The sequence below is a fragment of the Tachyglossus aculeatus genome, chromosome 5 (genome assembly GCF_015852505.1).
Source record: "Tachyglossus aculeatus isolate mTacAcu1 chromosome 5, mTacAcu1.pri, whole genome shotgun sequence".
NCBI classification, from domain to species: Eukaryota; Metazoa; Chordata; class Mammalia; order Monotremata; family Tachyglossidae; genus Tachyglossus; species Tachyglossus aculeatus.
The window spans coordinates 37,525,562-37,537,298 of NC_052070.1; the positions used below are offsets into that span (position 1 = coordinate 37,525,562).

At 46.8% G+C, this 11,737-nt stretch overlaps 1 non-coding gene across 1 annotated transcript; it reads left to right on the top strand.

The window, feature by feature from the left end:
- The first annotated feature begins 11,028 nt into the window (after positions 1–11,028).
- Positions 11,029–11,166, top strand: LOC119929373. The gene has a single exon (XR_005451499.1). It is a non-coding gene; the product is annotated as a small nucleolar RNA SNORA7 (small nucleolar RNA).
- Positions 11,167–11,737: the final 571 nt, after the last annotated feature.

Below are 11,737 nucleotides of genomic sequence, written 5' to 3' on the forward strand. Positions count from 1 at the left end.
GGCTCACAGTCTTCACCCCCATTTTAAAGAGGAGGTAACCGAGGAACAGTGTGAGCAAAGGAACAGAGGCATGAGAGTTGAGGTTGAGGTGCAGTTACAAGATGGGTTTAAGAGGAATAAAGACAGCAAGTTGGGAAATGGTGGGTGAAGAAAGCAGGCCTGTGAGCCTGCTGTGGGTAGGGATTGTCTCCATTTGCTGCACTGTGCTTTCCAAGTGCTTAGTACAGTGTTCTACACACAGTAAGCACTCAATAAATACGATTCAATGAGGGAGTGAATGTATGGAGACTTTGAAGCTGATGGTGAGGAGGGGACACAGACTGAGCCCCCTATTTCCTCTCCTCCTCCCCATCCCCCCCCCCCCCCGCTTTACTTCCTTCCCCTCCCCACAGCACCTGTATATATGTTTGTACAGATTTATTTTGCTTGTACATATTTACATAAAACATGTACTATGTAAATAGTACTATGTACTACATGCTGGAGAAACAGCGTGGCTCAGTGGAAAGAGCCCGGACTTTGGAGTCAGAAGTTACTGGTTCGAGTCCCAGCTCCTCCAATTGTCAGCTGTGTGACTTTAGGCAAGTCACTTAACTTCTCTGTGCCTCAGTTACCTCATCTGGAAAATGGGGATTAAGTCTGTGAGCCCCCCGTGGGACAAACTGATCACTTTGTACCCTCCCCAGCACTTAGAACAGTGCTTTGCACATCATAAGTGCTTAATGAATGCCATTATTATTATTATTATTATTACTATTCTATTTATTTTGTTAATGATGTGCATCTAGCTTTACTTCTATTTATTCTGATGAGTTGACACCTGTCTACATGTCTTGTTTTGTTGTCTGTCTCTCCCTTCTAGACTGTGAGCCCGTTGTTGGGTAGGAACCATCTCTATATATTGCCAACTTGTATTTTCCAAGCGCTTAGTACAGTGCTCTGCACACAGTAAGCGCTCAATAAATATGATTGAATGAATAAGGCACAGAGAAGTTAAACGACTTGCCCAAGGTCACACAACAGCCTTCTGTTCTCCTCTTGTACAGAAATAAACACCGACTGCGGCTCATGACCACTTGGGAAGCTATGTGGCTTGGGCCTAGGAGTCAGAGGACTTGGGTTCTAATCCTGGCTCTGCCAAATGCTTGCTGGGTCACTTTGGGCAAGTCACTTCACTTCTCTGTGCCTCAATTACCTCCCCTGTATAAAGGGGATTCAGTACCTGGACTCCCTCCTACTTAGACTGTGAGCCCCCATGTAGGATAGGGAAAATGTCCAACCTAATATCTGGAATCTACCCTAGTGCTTGGTACAGTGCTTCGCACAAAATAAATGTTTAACAGATACCACAATTATTATTACTATTATTATTCTTCATTCATTCAGTCAGTCAATTAATCAATCGTATTTATTGAGTTCTGTGTGCAGAGCACTGTAATAAGTGCTTGGGAAAGAGAAGCATAAAAACAGTGTGGCTCAGTGGAAAGAGCCCGGGCTTTGGAGTCAGGGATCATGGGTTCGAATCCCTGCTCTGCAAATTGTCAGCTGTGTGACTTTGGGCAAGTCACTTCACTTCTCTGGGCCTCAGTTCCCTCATCTGTAAAATGGGGATTACGACTGTGAGCCCCACGTGGGACAACTTGATCACCTTGTATCTCCTCCCAGCGCTTAGAACAGTGCTCTGCACATAGTAAGCACTTAACAAATGCCATCATCATCATCATTAAGTGCTTATTATGTGCAGAGCACTGTTCTAAGCACTGGGGAGATTACAAGGCAATCAGGTTGTCCAACAGGGGGCTCACAGTCTTAATCCCCATTTTACAGATGAGGTAACTGAGGCACAGAGAAGTGAAGTGACTTGCCCAAAGTCACACAGCTGACAATTGGCAGAGCTGGGATTTGAACTCATGACCTCTGACTCCAAAGCCTGGGCTCTTTCCACTGAGCCCAGTGCTTAGAACAGTGCTTTGCACGTAGTAAGTGCTTAATAAATGTCATCATCATCATTATTATTATTATAAAAGTACGATACAACAGTAAACAGTCACATTCCCTGCCCACAACGAGCTCACAGTCTAGAGTGGGGGAAATAGACATCAATACAAATAAATAAAATTACAGATATGAGGCTGGTGTGGGAGGGGGGCAGGGGAGGGGAGCAAAGGTAGAAAGGGTGACGCAGAAGGGAGTGGGAGATGAGGAAAAGTGGGGTTTAGTCTGGGAAGGCCTCTTGGAGGAGATGGGCCTTCATTAAGGCTTTGAAGCCGGGGGAGCGCGGTTGTTTGTCGGATTAGAAGAGGGAGGGTGTTCCAGGCCAGAGGCAGGACGTGGGCCTGGAATGGCAGCGAGACAAGTGAGACCGAGGCACAGCGAGAAGGTACTAAGCGTTGGGTTGGATACAAATAAATGGGGATGAACACAGTCCCTGTCCCACCTGGGACTCACAGTCTTAATCCCCATTTTGCAGATGAGCTGACTGAGGCCCAGAGAAGTGAAGTCACTTGCCCAAGGTCACACAGCAGACAAGTGGCAGAGCTGGGATTAGAACCCATGACCTTCTGACTCCCAGGATCTTGCTCTATCCACTACTCTACCCATGTGCTTTGTACAGCGCTCTGCACACAGTAAGCATTTATTATTATTATTATTATTTTTAATAATAATAATAATAATAGTGATGGCATTTGTTAAGCACTTACTATGTGCCAAGCACTGTTCTAAGCGCTGGGGGGATACAAGGTAATCAGGTTGTCCCACGTGGGGCTCATAGTCTTAATCCCCATTTTACAGATGAGAAAACTGAGGCACAGAGAAGTTAAAGTGACTTAATAATAATAATGGTGGCATTTATTAAGCACTTACTATGTGCCACGCACTGTTCTAAGCACTGGGAGGATACAAGGTAATCAGGTTGTCCCACATGGGGCTCACAGTCAATCCCCATTTTACAGATGAGAAAACTGAGGCACAGGGAAGTTAAAGTGACTTGCCCAAAGTCACACAGCTGACAAGTGGCAGAGTCGGGATTTGAACCCATGACCTCTGACTCCAAAGCCCATGCTCTTTCCACTGAGCCACACTGCTTCAGAGGTCTTGTCTGTTGTGTGACCTTGGGCAAGTCACTTCACTTCTCTGTGCCTCAGTTCCTTCATCTGGAAAGAGCCCGGGCTTGGGAGTCAGAGGTTCTAATACCAGCTCCCCCACATGTCTGCTGTGTGACCTTGGGCAAGTCACTTAACTTCTCTGAGCCTCAGTTACCTCATCTGTAAAAAATGGGGATTAAGACTGTGAGCCCCACGTGGGACAACGAGATCACCTTGTATCCCCCCCCAGCGCTTAGAACAGTGCTTTGCACATAGTAATGCCATCATTTGTGGTATTAAGGGGGATTAAGACCCTGAGCCCGCTGTTGGATAGGGACTGTCTCTATGTGTTGCCGACTTGTACTTCCCAAGCGCTTAGTACAGTGCTCTGCACACAGTAAGCGCTCAATAAATACGACTGATTGATTGATTGATTGACTATGTCCAACCCCGTTATCTTGTATTCATTCATTCATTCATTCAGTAGTATTTATTGAGCGCTTACTGTGTGCAGAGCACTGTACTAAGCGCTTGGGAAGTACAAGTTGGCAACATATAGCGACGGTCCCTACCCAACAACGGGCTCACAGTGTAGAGGGTCTACCCCAGTGCTTAGAACAGTGCCAGGCATGTAGTGAGCGCTTAACAAATACAAGAATGATAATAATAAGGGAGCTCGCCAAGGAGGGATTGGCTTGGTGCTTCATACCAGCGCTTAGAACAGTGTAAGCGCTCAGCAAATACCATAATCATCATCCCCAGCCTGGCTGCTGTAGCTACGCACTAGATGGCAGCCTTGACCCATACAAGACTTCAGAGAGGTGGCAGGCCATAATAATGATGGCATTTGTTAAGCGCTTACTATGTGCAAAGCACTGTTCTAAGCGCTGAGCACTGTTCTAAGCGCTGAGCACTGTTCTAAGCGCTGGAGCTTCCTCCAGGGAGATTTGGGATTCATAAACCACTGCCCCTGCCACTGCTCCGTGAAAAATTAGGTCCCAAACCTGCAGGAAATAGTCCCGGGTGGGGACCATCACCTGGAGAGTACAATAAAACAATAACAGACACATTCCCTTCCCACTAAGAGCTTACAGTCCGTACTCTCCCAAGCGCTTAGTACGGTGCTGGGCACATAGTGAGTGCTCCATAAATACCATTGATTGATTAATCGATTAGTCCAGCCAGCCTCCTCAGGCTTGGGTCCGATGCGGGTTGCTCTCCGATAGAATAAAAATCGATTGTAAGCGATTCCCAATTTCTTGACTTGACAGGGCCTGCCCGTATGTGGATGGATGGCCAGCTTGCTCTGTTCTGGGGAAAATCACAACAAATTCATAGATCTGTTTAATAATGTCATTCATTCGTTCATTCAATCGTATTTATTGAGCGCTTACTGTGTGCAGAGCACTGTACTAAGCGCTTGGGAAGTACAAGTTGGCAACATATAGAGACGGTCCCTACCCAACAGTGGGCTTACAGTCTAGAAGGGGGAGATAGAGAACAAAAAACATATTAACAAAATAAAATAGAATAACCATGTACAAATAAAATAGAGTAATAAATATGTACAAACAATGATAATGATGGCATTTGTTAAGCACTTACTATGTGCAAAGCACAGTTCTAAGGGCTGGGGAGGAGGATACAAGGTGATCAGGTTGTCCCATGTGGGGCTCACAGTCTTAATCCTCATTTTACAGATGAGGTAACTGAGGCACAGAGAAGTGAAGTGCTTGCCCATTTCAGTCTGGAGCTGAGGTCCATAGGCAGCTTGGTTTGTAGGCTGAGTTCAGGGTGGTTTTCATGCATGTGTATTGTAGAGCCCTTCAATTAAGGTGACTCATTTGGTCACATAATCTGCCTCGGTAAAATCCCTCTTTGAATGAACACGTGCCCCAACACACAGAAAAAGCCAAGCCCCGACAGCTCCCAGAACAGCTCTCCCCCCAGGTCCAAACCACATTCCTGGACGCAGCCCAATCCCAGAGCCAACCTGGCCCAAATCCAATCCGTGCCGAGACCCAACCCGGACCAATTCCCCTTCTGAAGGCTTCAGGTCAGAATATTAGGCACTGGAAAAGTCACTTAACTTCTTTTGTGCCTCAGTTTCCTCATCTGTATTCTGTCTGTCACTCGCAGAGGAGAAGACACGTCCTTCAACTGATAGAGCAGAGACCCCTGGTTTGAAGATTATGCCGCAGATGTGGGGGGATTGTATCCACAAGCGTGTCACTGAAAGATAGGCCTCTTGCCATTTATTAACATTGCTCCCACCCCTCTGGTGAAGAAGGGTAAAATAAGTCTTACGACCAGGAGGGCATGTACTGGAGTTGCTTTTGCAGTAGTGGTGATGGCTTACACTGAGCCATCCACACCCTTTGGTCTGATCATCATCATCATCAATCGTATTTATTGAGCGCTTACTATGTGCAGAGCACTGTACTAAGTGCTTGGGAAGTACAAATTGGCAACATATAGAGACAGTCCCTACCCAACAGTGAGCTCGCAGTCTAAAAGGGGGAGACAGAGAACAAAACCCCCCTGTGCCCAGTGGTACGCATTGTTAGTTGGTTGGTAGGAATAGTAGGTATGCACACAGTACGTAGTGCTCAATCATGGATGATGATGATAATAATAATGGCATTTGTTAAGCGCTTACTATGTGCTGTGCACTGTTCTAAGCGCTGGAGAAGATACAAGGTAATCAGGTTGTCCCAAGTGGGGTTCACAGTCTTAATCCCCATTTTACAGATGAGGGGACTGAGGCACAGAGGTGGTGAGTTGACCAAAGTCACACAGCTGACAAGTAGTGGTGCTGGGATTAATAATAATAATAATGGCATTTATTAATCGCTTACTATGAGCAACACTGTTCTAAGCGCTGGGGAGGTTACAAGGAGATCAGGTTGTCCCACGGGGGGCTCACAGTCTTAATCCCCATTTTACAGATGAGGGAACTGAGGCCCAGAGAAGTTAAGTGACTTGCCCAAAGTCACACAGCTGACAACTGGCAGAGCTGGGATTCGAACCCATGACCCCTGATTTCAATGCCCGGGCTCTTCCCACTGAGCCACGCTGCTTCTGTGCCCACGACCTCTGACTCCCAAGCCGGTGCTCTTTCCACTATGCCACGCTGCTTCTACTAGCCACGCTGCTGCTGCGAAGAAGTGTGGCCTAGTGGAAAGAACATGGGCTTGGGAGTCCGTCAGAGAACGTGAGTTCTAAGCTCAGCTCCGCCACTTGCCTGCTGTGTGACCTTGGACAAGCCACTTAACTTCTCTGTGCTTCAGTTACCTCATCTGTAAAATGGGGATTTAGACTGTGAGTCTCATGTGGAACAACCTGATTACCTTTCATCTACCCCAACGCTTAGAACAGTGCTTGGCACAGAGTAAGTGCTTAACAAATACCATTATTATTATTAATTATTATTATTATTATCACTGGCCTGTTGTGTGACCTTGGGCCAGTCATTCAATTTTTCTGGGCCTCAGTCCTTCATTTGCAAAATGGGGATTCAATACCCGTTTCTCCTTCCTACTTAGACTGTGAGCCCCATGTGGGACTTGATGGTCTTTTAGCTTCCTCAGCGCTTAGTACAGTGTTTGGCATATAGTCAGAGCTTAACAAATATCACAATTATTAAGATGATGATGGTGACGCTGCCTCCGTGTGATTATTATGAAGAAAATCAGGCAGTCAGTCACTCAGTTAATCATACTTATCTGCTCTGGCTCTTTCCCTCTTTTCCCTTGTCCCTCCCTTCCTCCCTCCTCCCTGCCCCTTTCCCTCCTCCAACCTTTCTCCTTGAAAAGCCAGACTTTCTTCAGGCGGACTGTGAGTATTTTTACTAAACTTGCCCCTGTCTAGTCTTTTCCCTCCCCAGAGGCTGTTCAGGCAGATGATACCCAAAACAGATCTCATCCTGGGCTTGCCTGTGGTGGTTTCGGCATGAATCTTGATTTTACTCAGTTTATTAATCAAATTAACCCTTGGTCCCCTACACGCTTAAGCATCATTTCAGTTCCCTATTTTCCATCTGACAAGCCCAGCCTTGCTGTTTCAGCCCAATCAATCAATCATGGTATTTCATTCATTCAATCATATTTATTGAGCCCTTACTGTGTGCAGAGCACTGTACTAAGTACTTGGGAAGTACAAGTCGACAACATATAGAGACGGTCCCTACCCAACAACGGGCTCACAGTCTAGAAAGGGTTCACACAGTGTGAAACACTGTATTAGCTGCTAGAGAGAGAGTCAAGGGCCCTAGAAGGGGCAGGGCTAAATTCAGGAATTCTAAGAACAGCTAAATCACAGTTCATTATGGGAAAGTGGGGCTCAAGACCACAACCAAACCCCAAAACCCTCTCAGTCAATCAATTAACATTTTAATTGAACGCTTGCTTACTGTGTGTAGAGCACTGTACTAAGCACTTAGGGTAGCAGCATAGCCTAGTGGATAGGGCAAGGATGTGGTTGGCAGAGGGCCCTGAGTTCTAATTCTGACTCCTCCACTTGTCTGCTGAGTGACCTCAGGCAAGTCACTTAACTTCTCTGTGCCTCAGTTGCCTTATCTGTAAAATGGGGATTAAGACTGTGAGCCCCATGTGGGATAGGGATTGTGGATTAGATACAACCTGATTACCTTTTACAATAATAATAATAATGACATTTATTAAGTGCTTACTATGTGCACAGCACTGGTCTAAGCGCTGGGGAGGTTACAAGGTGATCAGGTGGTCCCACGGGGGGCTCACAGTCATTATCCCCATTTTACAGATGAGGTCACTGAGGCCCAGAGAAGTTAAGTGACTTGCCCAAAGTCACACAGCTGACAACTGGCGGAGACGGGATGTGAACCACGACCTTGGACTCCAAAGCCCATGCTCTTTCCACTGAGCCATGCTGCTTCTCTAAATATCCTAGTGCTTAGAACAGTGCTTAGCACATAGTAAGTGCTTAACAAATACCACCATCATCATTACCATTATTCACTTGGGAGAGGGCAATATAATCAATCAGTCATTTATTGAGCACTTACTGTGTGCAGAACATTGTACTAAGTGCTGGGGAGAGTATAATAATAATGGTATTTGTTAAGCACTTACTATTTGCCAGGCACTGTTCTAAGCCCTGGGGTAGATACAAGGTAATCAGGCTGTCCCACATGGGGCTCACAGTCTCAGTCCCCACTTTACAGATGAGGGAACTGAGGCACAGAGAAGTGAAGTGACTTGCCCAAAGTCACACAGCTGATGAGTGGCAGAGCTGGGATGAGAACCCACATCCTCTGACTCCCAAGCCCGGGTTCTTTCCACTCAGCCACATTCCCTGCCCACAACTAGCACTCTTAAGATTCCAAAGTTAACAGTAGCTGTGGCCTGCCCTGTTGGGAGTGGGAGGGTCAGGGATAATAATAATAATAATAATAATAATAATGGCATTTATTAAGCACTTACTATGTGCAAAGCACTGTTCTAAGCGCTGGGGAGGCAAGGTGATCTCCCGCGGGGGACTCACAGTCTTAATCCTCATTTTACAGATGAGGGAACTGAAACACAGAGAAGTGAAGTGACTTGCCCAAAGTCACACAGCTGACAATTGGCAGAGCCAGGATTCAAACCCATGACCTCTGACTCCAAAGCCCATGCTTTTTCCGGTTGTCTCCATGGTATTAAGAGGGAGGATGGGGGCTATTTGGACTATCAGCTCACCCTTCTCCCACCCACCCTTCTGCGGGACCCCTGAGCCCAAGTGGAAAAGGAGTTTGGGAATATGTGGCACAAAATTTCTGTCAACCCTCAACTCCACTTCAACCCATTTCAGGCCCAGTCCAAACTAGCCCCGGACCAGTCTCGACCCAAGCCAGATACAGCCTGGCCTGGCCCGGCCCAATCTGGCTAGCCCAGCCTTAGCCCAGTCTTTCGACGTAGTCTCACTTCCTATGGTCATCCCTTCCCCGGCCGCTGGAATTCCTTTTCCCCACCCGCCAGTTGAGGAAGCGGTGTGGCCTAATGGCTAGAGCATGGGCCTGAGAGTCAGAAGGACTTGGGTTCTAGTCCTGGCTCCTCCACTTGTCTGCCGTGTGGCCTTGGGCAAATCACTTAGCTTCTCTGTGCCTCGGTTATCTCATCTGTAAAATGGGGATTAAGACCGTGTGACCCATGCAGGACAGGGATTGCAGCCAACCCAATTTGCTTGTATCCCCCCCAGTGCCTTGGTAGAGTGCCTGGCACATGATAAGTACTGTATCAGCCTCCTCTCCGATCTCCCATCCTCCTGTCTCTCCCCCCTTCAATCCATACTTCATGCTGCTGCCCAGATTGTCTTTGTCCAGAAACGCTCTGGGCATGTTACTCCCCTCCTCAAAAATCTCCCGTGGCTACCAATCAACCTACGCATCAGGCAGAAACTCCTCACCCTGGGCTTCCAGGCTGTCCATCCCCTCGCCCCCTCCTACCTCACCTCCCTTCTGTCCTTCTCCAGCCCAGCCCGCACCCTCCGCTCCTCTGCCGCTAATCTCCTCACCGGGCCTCGTTCTCGCCTGTCCCACCATCGACCCCCGGCCCACATCCTCCCCCTGGCCTGGAATGCCCTCCCTCCACACATCCTGCAAGCTAGCTCTCTTCCTCCCTTCAAAGCCCTACTGAGAGCGCACCTCCTCCAGGAGGCCTTCCCACACTGAGCCCCCTCCTTCCTCTCCCCCTCCCCCCCCTCCATCCCCCCATCTTACTTCCTTCCCTTCCCCATGGCACCTGTATATATGTATATATGTTTGTACGTATTTATTACTCTATTTATTTATTTTACTTGTACATATTTATTCTATTTATTTTATTTTGTTAATATGTTTTGTTTTGTTCTCTGTCTCCCCCTTCTAGACTGTGAGCCCACTGTTGGGTAGGGACCATCTCTATATGTTGCCAACTTGTACTTCCCAAGCGCTTAGTACAGTGCTCTGCACACAGTAAGCGCTCAATAAATACGATTGAATGAATGAATGAAAGTGCTTATCAAATACCACAATTATTATTATTATTTTTTTTATTACCAGAAGCAGAGTTCAGTACAGTGTTCCACACAGTACAAGTGTCCAATACAGTACTATGGACTGATCACTGTCTACCATTTTTTTAATGTATTTGTCAAGCACTTACTATGTGCCAGACACTGTATTGAGTGTACATTGTACTGTATCAAGGCCCTACTGAGAGCTCACCTCCTACAGGAGACCTTCCCAGACTGAGCCCCCTCCTTCCTCTTCCCCTCCTCCCCCTCCCCATCCCCCCGCCTTACCTCCTTCCCCTCCCCACAGCACCTGTATATATGGATATATGTTTGTACGGATTTATTACTCTGTTTATTTATTTATTTTATTTGTACATATTTATTCTACTTATTTTATTTTGTTAATATGTTTTGTTTCATTCTCTGTCTCCCCCTTCTAGACTGTGAGCCCACTGTTGGGTAGGGACCGTCTCTATATGTTGCCAACTTGTACTTCCCAAGTGCTTAGTACAGTGCTCTGCACACAGTAAGCACTCAATAAATACGATTGATTGATTGATTGATTGTTGGGTAGGGACCGTCTCTATATGTTGCCAACTTGTACTTCCCAAGAGCTTAGTACAGTGCTCTGCACACAGTAAGCACTCAATAAATACAATTGAATGAATGAATGAATGAACGTACTGAGCTCTGGGGAGATACAACATAATCAGGTTGGACAAAGTCTCTGTCCCACAAAGTACTCATAGTTATAATTTCCATTTCGCAGATGACATAACTAAAGCCCAGAGAAGTGCGGTGAACTGCCCAAGATCACACAGCAGGCAAGCAGTGGAGCTGAGATTAGTACTCAGGTCCTTTGATTCCCAGGCACGTGCTCTATTCACTAGTCCATGCTGCTTTTTTTTTTTTTTATGGTATTCACTATGTTCCCCCCTTAGGGTTGCACCTGAAGAGTTTCCAGTACTCTACCAGTCTTGGCTTCGGAAGGGAGAGTCAAGCAGAGGCCTACCCATTCCATGCCTAGCTTGGCCAGTGGCTAGAGAATGGAAGCCAATCTGCTACAAGTCAAACCTCCACTGTGCTGGACAGCAGTGGCATGGCAGAGAATAGAGGGTGGAGACTCTTTTACTGCGAGGAAAGAGGCAATGGTAAAACCACTTCCGTATTTTTACCAAGAAAACTCTATGGCTCCACAACCGGAACGATTGCAGATTTAGGTGGGGCGTTCTGGGAGAGATGTGTCCATGGCATCGCTATGGGTCGGACATGACTGGACAGCATATGACAACAACATTCATTATGACATTCCATGTGCCAGGCACTGTTATCGGGTTGGGCACAGTCCTTGTCCCACATGGGGCACACAGTCTTAATCCCCATTTTCCAGATTCATTCATTCATTCAATCGTATTTATTGAGCGCGTACTGTGGGCAGAGCACTGTACTAAGCGCTTGGGAGGTACAAGTTGGCAACATTTAGAGACGGTCCCCACCCAACAGCGGGCTCACAGTCTAGAAGGGAGAGATAGACAACAATCAATCAATCATATTTATTGAGCCCTTACTGTGTGCAGAGCACTGTACTAAGCACTTGGGAAGTACAAGTTGGCAACATATAGAGACAGTCCCTACCCAAC